Source organism: Cydia splendana, chromosome 24 (genome assembly GCF_910591565.1).
Source record: "Cydia splendana chromosome 24, ilCydSple1.2, whole genome shotgun sequence".
Lineage (NCBI taxonomy): Eukaryota > Metazoa > Arthropoda > Insecta > Lepidoptera > Tortricidae > Cydia > Cydia splendana.
This window is the reverse complement of record NC_085983.1, coordinates 5719739-5728681: the sequence shown is the minus strand read 5'-3', so window position 1 is coordinate 5728681 and position 8943 is coordinate 5719739.

The window sequence follows — 8943 nt, the reverse complement described above, 5'->3', positions numbered from 1 at the left end:
GCGTTCGCTTTGCCTTTTCGCCTCACTATTCGCACGAGTGTGTAACGCGGTATTACAAGTCAGGATTAAGGCGTGTCCAGACGGGGTACATTTTTCGCCAATCTTATTAAATTGTCCGACACGGCCGTGCGCCAACGCCAATTTGGCTCGCCGAATTCAACCGCCGATTATGACCGATATTACCGATAAAATGGGATGCGGACGACAGAATATCAATTTGTGACGCTAGTATTCGCGTTTGGGGGCATTTTTTTTAAATTTAGAGCGCTCAAATATCACCATAAATTTAAAATTGGTGAAAGTGACCAAATTGGCGTTTGCGTCCGCACCGCCTGATTTGATCAACAATTTGGTCAGATTGGCGAAAAATTGTCCTCGTCTGGACAGGCCTTTAAATTAAAACTGTTAAAAAAAAAACAATCTGACTGGACGTAGTAGTCCTATAAATTTTGACTTCAATGAGTGATCGTTTGTTTGCAACTTTTTAATGATCACTCGATATTTGTACAGATGTAGTGCATAATTATTTTCCAAAGTATTTTCACGGAAACTTACGAACGTGTCTGAGGTGTCTTACTATTTCAGTCAGTCTCGGTACAAAAAGTACTGACATTGACTGAACTAGCATGACAATACGAACGTTTCCGAAAAAATACGATGGAAAACAATTATGCACTACATCTGTAATTAGCATACTTAACCTTTTGGACGGCAATGACCGATATATCCACACCGCAGGTTCAACGCCAAAGACTGATTAATCGGTCACAAACCACAGAGCATCATAGACCTACGTGCATATGCATAAAGTTCAATTTCAGTTTTGACACTTCGGTGTCGTGGCGTCCGCGTGACAGCTTTTGTGTTTGACACGGCGTCGAAAAGGCTAAGTTACTTGATCAGATGATTTTGAAACCTGAGAGTTTATTAATACGAGCCTTTATCGTGTTCTGTCTTTTAGTGTGCTTTATACCAACGTCTTTTAAATGTTAAAATGTGTGTAGCCAAAGGTTTTGTAATAGTATTTAAATTGTTGCCAAGTGAGAAAGAGTTGGAGCGGTTTTAGACCAAAGGGGATTTAGTAAAATTCGTATGGGCAGGGCCGTCTTAAACTATGCTGGGGCCCTTGGGCACATAAGAATTTGGGGCCCTTTTGGAAAGTAAAGAAAGCTAATTAAACTAATATTTTTCTACTATGGTCTTCTATTTATTATGGGTTATCAAATATACTGTTACTGTCTGTCCTTCGGGGCCCCCTGAGGATGGGGGCCCTGGGCACGGGCCCCGTGTCCCGGTAAAGACGGTACTGCGTATGGGGCATGTATGATTGTGAAAGCCGTCTTTTACAGTATGTAGAACGGGGCCAATTTCAACGGTTAAAATACTCTGTTTACAAAATTAAAGTTATAAATTCGCACATGTATCGTACAACGTTTTACAATAACTACATATGGCTCTTTATATTTTCGACGTAGTTACGTAATGTACTTATAATAGCACAGGGTGTCGTAATGGAGCACCTTTTGTACTGTAAAAGTTATTAATGCCTTGGAGATGGGGCCTCTACATACTTGTACGCTTAAGTTGTAATTGAATTTTAACTGCAGTATTGATATTTATACAATATATGGGGCATTAGGCATTATCCATGAAAAGGAACCTTATTGTCGATGGCGCTTACGCCGCACAGCGTCGCGCGGCATTGTATTCATATCTGAGCTTCGTTAATAATGGCGTAAGCGCCATCGACAATAAGGTCCCTTTTCATGGATAACGTCACATATTATTGTATGTAATAGCATGTATGTTTAATATGGATGAATTCCCATTTAGGTACTTATTGACAACTTTTACGTCAAAATGCTTAAGTATCTAAAACAATATCAATTGACCCCAGCTTAAATACGACTTTAGCGATCATAAATGAAAGTATATCACTACGTTAAGCAATATTATTATAGATTTACTAAGTACTCTTTGGTTGAAACGCTTCTAAAGTAAGTGTATTCGATAACGAAATGTGGTAAACAGGGAAGTATATTAATACCTACAAGTAAATATACGGACGCGATAGATTTGTAATAAAAACGCCGAAATATTCAACATGATATATTGTATCAATGTCATATTTATATCTATCAAAGTGATATCGATATCGTATCGCGTCAGTGATAAATGCAAGAGGCAAGTAAAATCGCAAATGTGCTTTTTCCATGCTTGTCTAATCACGGTGATGGCCCGTGGGCGGAGGTCGGAGTATCTTGAGGGAGTTGGAGACAAACAAGCTTATGCTTATGGAGTATATTAGGAAAGTAAGACAAGTATATCTAGATTCACTAGCCTAAAACTATTGTTTACAGCACCACCTGTGGACTGTATAGGGAACTATATACCCTTATTGGATGCGTATCGATTATCAATACTCCACGCCATCTAGGGTTCGATAAAGTGTGTAAAGGGTCAGATAGATGGCGCTGTTAACTATACAAGTTGTGAACTAGACGTTGATCTTAGATATTCCACTGCATATGTGCGTCCTGTAGGTTTGACATAACAAGAAAAGCACTCTAACATTCATGACAGACTCGATAAAATTGTCGAAATTGTCGCTGTCACTTATCGCCTTGTCAAGAGAGAAGTGTAGTTACGTACGAGAAAATGTATAAAAGAGGATGAAAGGGAATGTGGGTATTCTTCGATGTATTTTAGATATTCCTGGGGTAAAACAAGTGCCCATAATTTTAATGTGAAGGTGACGAAGTGTGAGTATGAAATATATCGCAGTTTGTCACGTATTAACCTTACGAGCGCCAATGACACTTTATAATTGTTGTACAGTCAACAACAGAGCTATGAATACAGGCAAAGTGTCAAAAATATGTATACAGTACTTTATTGCCTGTACATTAAGGTCGTGTATACATATTTTTGGCACTTTGCCTGTATTCATAGCTCTGTTGTTGACTGTAGATGATGTAATTGTATACTATACTGCTATTTGCTTTCTAGAAAATACTTCGCTCTTTTATGAAATAATTTGAGCACTCAACTACGGCGTTCAAGGGTTAAAGTGGCTCATCCTTTAGCCTAAGAATTTGGCGGAAACGTTCGTACTTGTCATGCTACTTCAGTCAACGTTAACTGAACTAGCATGACAAGTACGAACGTTTCCGAGAAAATACGATCGAAAATTATTCACTACATCTATGTTCTTCAATTTCATTAATACGTGTGGAAGCATTAATTACTCAATTTAATCAGATTGAGCGAAAATTTGCCCCGTCTGGCCTATAGGTGCATAACAAAAAAGTGTCATACTTAAGTTTAGAAACATATTATTATAAGCTTTACATGTGGAGAGAGAATACATATACCTAATATTAATAAATCTCTCTCATTATTTAACTTGTTTTCGCAATAAACATCAAGCGCAATTAGGTCATATCATCTTTGAATATACAGTTGTACAAAAATCATAATATATATAAAATGCTATTCAGTATTAAAAATATAATCGCGTTTAAATGTTTCCTATGGAAATATAAGTATCCATCTAAATATCCATGTGTTCAATATACCTACAGTTTTTAGATGCTATAAATCTTTTAAATATCTGCAGGCCTAGCACAAGAGGAGCGCGAGAGTATCTCACCCGCGCGATACATAGACTACCCGTAGTACCCGTCTTTACTTAACTGTATTAATTAAATCTATTCATCGTTACTCTATCTCGCGGGCGAAATACTGTCGCACCACTTCTGTGCTAGCCCGTCTGGAATTAATTACAGTTTTTAGATGCTATAAATCTTTTAAATATCTGCAGGCCTAGCACAAGAGGAGCGCGAGAGTATCTCACCCGCGCGATACATAGACTACCCGTAGTACCCGTCTTTACTTAACTGTATTAATTAAATCTATTCATCGTTACTCTATCTCGCGGGCGAAATACTGTCGCACCACTTCTGTGCTAGCCCGTCTGGAATTAATAGAGATATACTATTAAGATAAGACTGCAACGATATTGATAGCACACGTAGTGCACGAGTTATTTTAAACGTCAAACTTCTATGAAATTATGACGTATAAATAACACTTGCACTGCTTATTCTATCAAAATCGTTGCAGATTTGTCTTGGTCTAACTCTACCCAGTCCTTATTTGATAAGGTAAATAACAATTGTCTAATTACTTTCTGTACATACCAAAAAACACCTTTAAAATATATATTTTCATTGCTCAAAGGTTAACAAGTAGAGACGCTCGACGAGGGATAAGTTCGCCTTTGTTCATGCTTAAATATTAACTTGTACCTGCATGATTTCAGTTTTATGAAAAAATATAGTTAAAATTAATTAAAATGAAAGGTGTATTCGGGTCATTTTGAATACTTTCAGAATGTACGGTAATTCCGAAAGTAGACTTGAATCTTTAATATGATGAAATTATATTTTTGGAATTGTCCGACTTTCTAAATTATTCGGAATTAGGAGTCCTAATAAATTTGTTGCTTAACTTCAAACTCGGGTAAATCCATTCGACCCTCTCAGAAAATATCTACCCTTTTTATTTATTACCAAATCGCATAATTTGACAGATGGATTTATCCGAGTTTGAAGTTAAGCGACACAAATGTTATTTAAAATGGATGGATTGATCGTCATTCATTTAAATTTAGATCTTTTCTGACAAATATGTGTTCTTATTGAAGATAGACTTTAAAAATATTATAAGTAGATTTATTTTTATTTATTTTCGAAATGCCAGAGGACTTCAAATATTGTTGGTAATTATAATTAATTATTACTAATGTAATCTACGCAGATAATTTTAAAAAAATCTGCCTATTTCTCGTGTTGGTCATTCGATATGAACACTCAAGGCAAATAGCTGAAATCTTTTCCTTTTTAAAAATAAATTGAAAAGTTGTTAGTAACTTAATAAAAATACTTAGTTATATTCTGAAATGGAGTCTGTGAACACTGGCGTATATATCTATAATGTATATTATGTCGCTTTACGTTTATAAACGTAAATAACTATTTCATGACTTTTTTTCACATACCGTAAACTCAGGTAACTTTAATAGTCCATAACTTACAACTACGGTCCAAATTCAAGTTTCAGTAAAATATGTATAAAATATTTCAAATAATTTGAGGTATCTAATATAGAAAAGCATTAGTATATCTAAGCTCCAAAATAAATGTAACGAGTACAAATCAAAAACGCCCGTTAATAATCAACGTTATAAACTGGACCATAGTTGTGTTATAGTTACCTGAGTTTACGGTAATCAATTAGTTCGTGTATTAATATCAAAATAAATATTAAATGTTCATAGTTTCACTAGAAATGGTGCAACAGTAACACTAGTATTACACAAGAGAAAACTATAGCCGTTTTATCTGGATATTTGTAGCCGGTCAAACAACATTGTCAGTAGAAAAGGCGCGAAATTCAAATTTTCCATCGGACGATACTTCGCGCCTACATTTTTTAAATTTGGTGCACTTTTCTACATACATTTTGGAAAATATTTGACACGATTTGATGTATGTTAACCATAAACGTGCCCCTTCTTTTGATTTTTTAATTATTATAAGAATAAGGGCTGATTTAGACTACGCGCGAACCCGCATGCGACTTTAGTTACACTGCGGACGGTTGGTTACGTCCTTTCGACCGACCGATCAAAAACCGCAATGTAATTTATGTAATGATTGTAATGAAACTTGTTAAATCTGGCGTAAAGGAAACTATGATGAGTCCATATGAAGAGTATATTGTCGAGGATTAGGCACTGATACAAATTTAGTCTGGTTAGCAGCAAGGTCGAAACGAATGTGACGGCATCACACACGCGAACAAAAGCTGTATATTTATTCAAACATTTAAACTTGTTCCACGTGCGTTTATGCAGTTACCTATAAAACAAGATTCTTTAAGTTTACGAAGACACTTTCCAACACTGGCCCTTAAACCAAAGCAATCTTGTTTAAACACACAAACACAAAACTTAAATAGTGACTTACACTTCACTATAACATTAAATTAACAAAAACATATGCACTGAACTTTCGCTACACCTTATTAACAAAGTTCAGTTATTCACATTATGAATTGTTATTCAATAAATGTTTATGAAATAAACAAGTCTTTTAATTTCATGTAATCACTATCATGTTTGACTAAACCAACAAATAACCATGATGGTAATTACATTAAGAACACAGTTATTACATAGAATACATAGTTAAATGTATTTACCTATGACAGTAATGTGAGCTGTCTCACAAACTTACTGTGTTTAACTTTACACAACGCTTTCGTCAGTATATCTGCCAACATATCATTAGTATTTAGATACTCAATGGTAATCTTATTACTATTTATAAGTTCTCTAATAAAATGATGCCGTATATCGATATGTTTGGTCCTAGCATGATGTAAAGAGCTCCTACACAATTTTAGCGCTGACTGATTGTCATTGAAAATTGTCGGTACAATTTGTTTATTTATAATTTCTTTCAGAAATGTACTAATAAACAAACCCTCTTTACAAGAATTAGACAAAGAGTAGTATTCGGCTTCGGTAGAGCTAAGGCTAACTGTTTTTTGCTTGCGACTTTCCCAAGTAACTACTGACTCACCTATTTTAAAAACATAGCCCGTGTACGACCGGCGGTCCACGTCGTCACTGCCCCAGTCTGCATCCGCATATCCGGTGATATCCAGCTGCTGCTTGCCTTTCTTAAAAGTCAAACGGAGATCCAAGGTACCTTTCAAGTAGCGCAGGACTCTTTTGGCTGCTTTCCAGTGGGTCTCTGTAAATGATTCATTAAATTGACTCAAGTAGCTAACTGCGTATGCGATGTCTGGTCGGGTACAGATAGCAATATACATAAGAGAACCTACAAGACCTCTATAATCATAGGTATCATCTCTTTGATTGCCCCTAGGTAACTTAAGTCCAGTTTCCATGGGAGTAGGCGAACACTTACACTCTTCCATTTTATATTTCTTCAGCACCATCGCGATATAACTCGATTGATCGAGAGTAATTTTGTTTTCATCTCTACACAATCTCATACCTAACACCTGATGAGCTGGCCCTAGATCTGTCATATCAAATTTCTTCATTAATTTGACTTTGACATCTAGCTTATCACGTTCATCACCTGTCGAAAACAATATTATATCATCAACATACAGAGCAATAATTATAAACGACCCCTTCAGTCGCTGAAAATAAACACAAGGCTCAGATGATGACTTATTGAACTTCAACTTACTGCATAGAACATGATCAATCTTCTCGTACCATGCCTTTGAGGCTTGTTTCAACCCGTAAATAGCTTTATTTAATTTGTAGACCTTACTTTCTTGACCTTTAACTATAAAGCCTTCCGGTTGTTCCATGAACACAGTTTCCTTCAAGTCACCGTTGAGAAATGCTGTTTTTACATCAAGATGTTCAATCTTCATACCGTACTCAACCGCCAAGGCTAACAAAGTACGTATAGTGGAATATCTGACAACCGGTGAATACGTCTCCTCATAGTCTATTCCATATTGCTGCGTGAAGCCTTTAGCTACCAGGCGTGCCCTATATTTGAGTAGTTCACCGTTCAATCCACGTTTCACTTTGAACACCCACTTGCATTTGACAGGTTTTTGTGACTCTCGTCGATCTGTCAGTGTCCAACACTTGTTCTTAATAAATGAGTTGTACTCACAAGACATTGCTTCCCTCCAATTGTCAGCATCTGGACCACTCAGTGCTTCTCGTACAGTCCGTGGAGCATCTGGATCGTACGTGCCCGCCAGGAATCCAAAATGTGGTGAACCCGATGAACTGTCATATTCCGAAGTATCCGTACTCTCCTCCTCTGGAATATAAGTTGCATCGGCCGGATCATCACATTCACTAGAGCTAGACGAATAATTTATTGTGATCGTACTCGTTCGATCGCTCGTACTCTGAGAATTTTGTGTTAAATTGGCATCATCAGACGTACCGCTCACTACCGATATTGCTGGTTGTACAGAAGTTGAGTTCGACAATTCGATTACAACATTTTTATTTCCATTATTTTCAATTTGTGGAAATATTTCAATTGACTCAATGACATTGTCAATGTCATCACTTGATACTTTTTTAATGAACGTATTTTCTAAGAAGGTTACATCCCTGGCTTTGATGCATTTTGTTGGTTGTTCCGGGTCCAAGAGTCTATAACCCTTTGTATGCTCACAATACCCAACAAAAATGTACTTTTTGCATTTCGGATCTAATTTCGAACGCTTCAAAGTCATCGCATAAGCCACAGAACCAAAGATACGTAAATGACTTAGAGATACCTTTTTGCCACTCCACTTTTCCTCAGGAGTGCTCCCCAGTACAGCTTTCGTAGGACAGCGGTTTTTGACGTAGACTGCCGTGTTAACGGCCTCCGCCCAGAATTCGTTGCTTAGGCCCGCATCTTGCAGCATGCATCTTGCAGCCTGCATCACGGTCCTGTTCGCGCGTTCTGCGACCCCGTTCTGAGCAGCAGAGCCAGGAACAGTGGTTTGATGCACGATGCCATTGCTCTTGAGATACGCCTGAAAAGCAGAACTGGTGTATTCTCCTCCGTTGTCGCTACGTAGCGATTTTATCTTTTTACCTGTCTGGTTCTCCACTAAAGCCTTAAATTCTTTGAACCTATCAAATACTTCACCTTTTTTAGTTAAAAAGTACACAAACGTCTTTCTAGAATAGTCATCTATGAAAAACAAGAAATACCTTGCACCGCTGAATGAGGGAGATGGTAGCGGCCCACAGACGTCTGTATGTACTAAACCCAGGACCTCTTTAGCCCTGTTGTGAGATTTCTTAGGAAAGGGGACCCTACTTGCCTTACCTTGTACACACGCTACACACGTTTCAAAATCTCTACTATC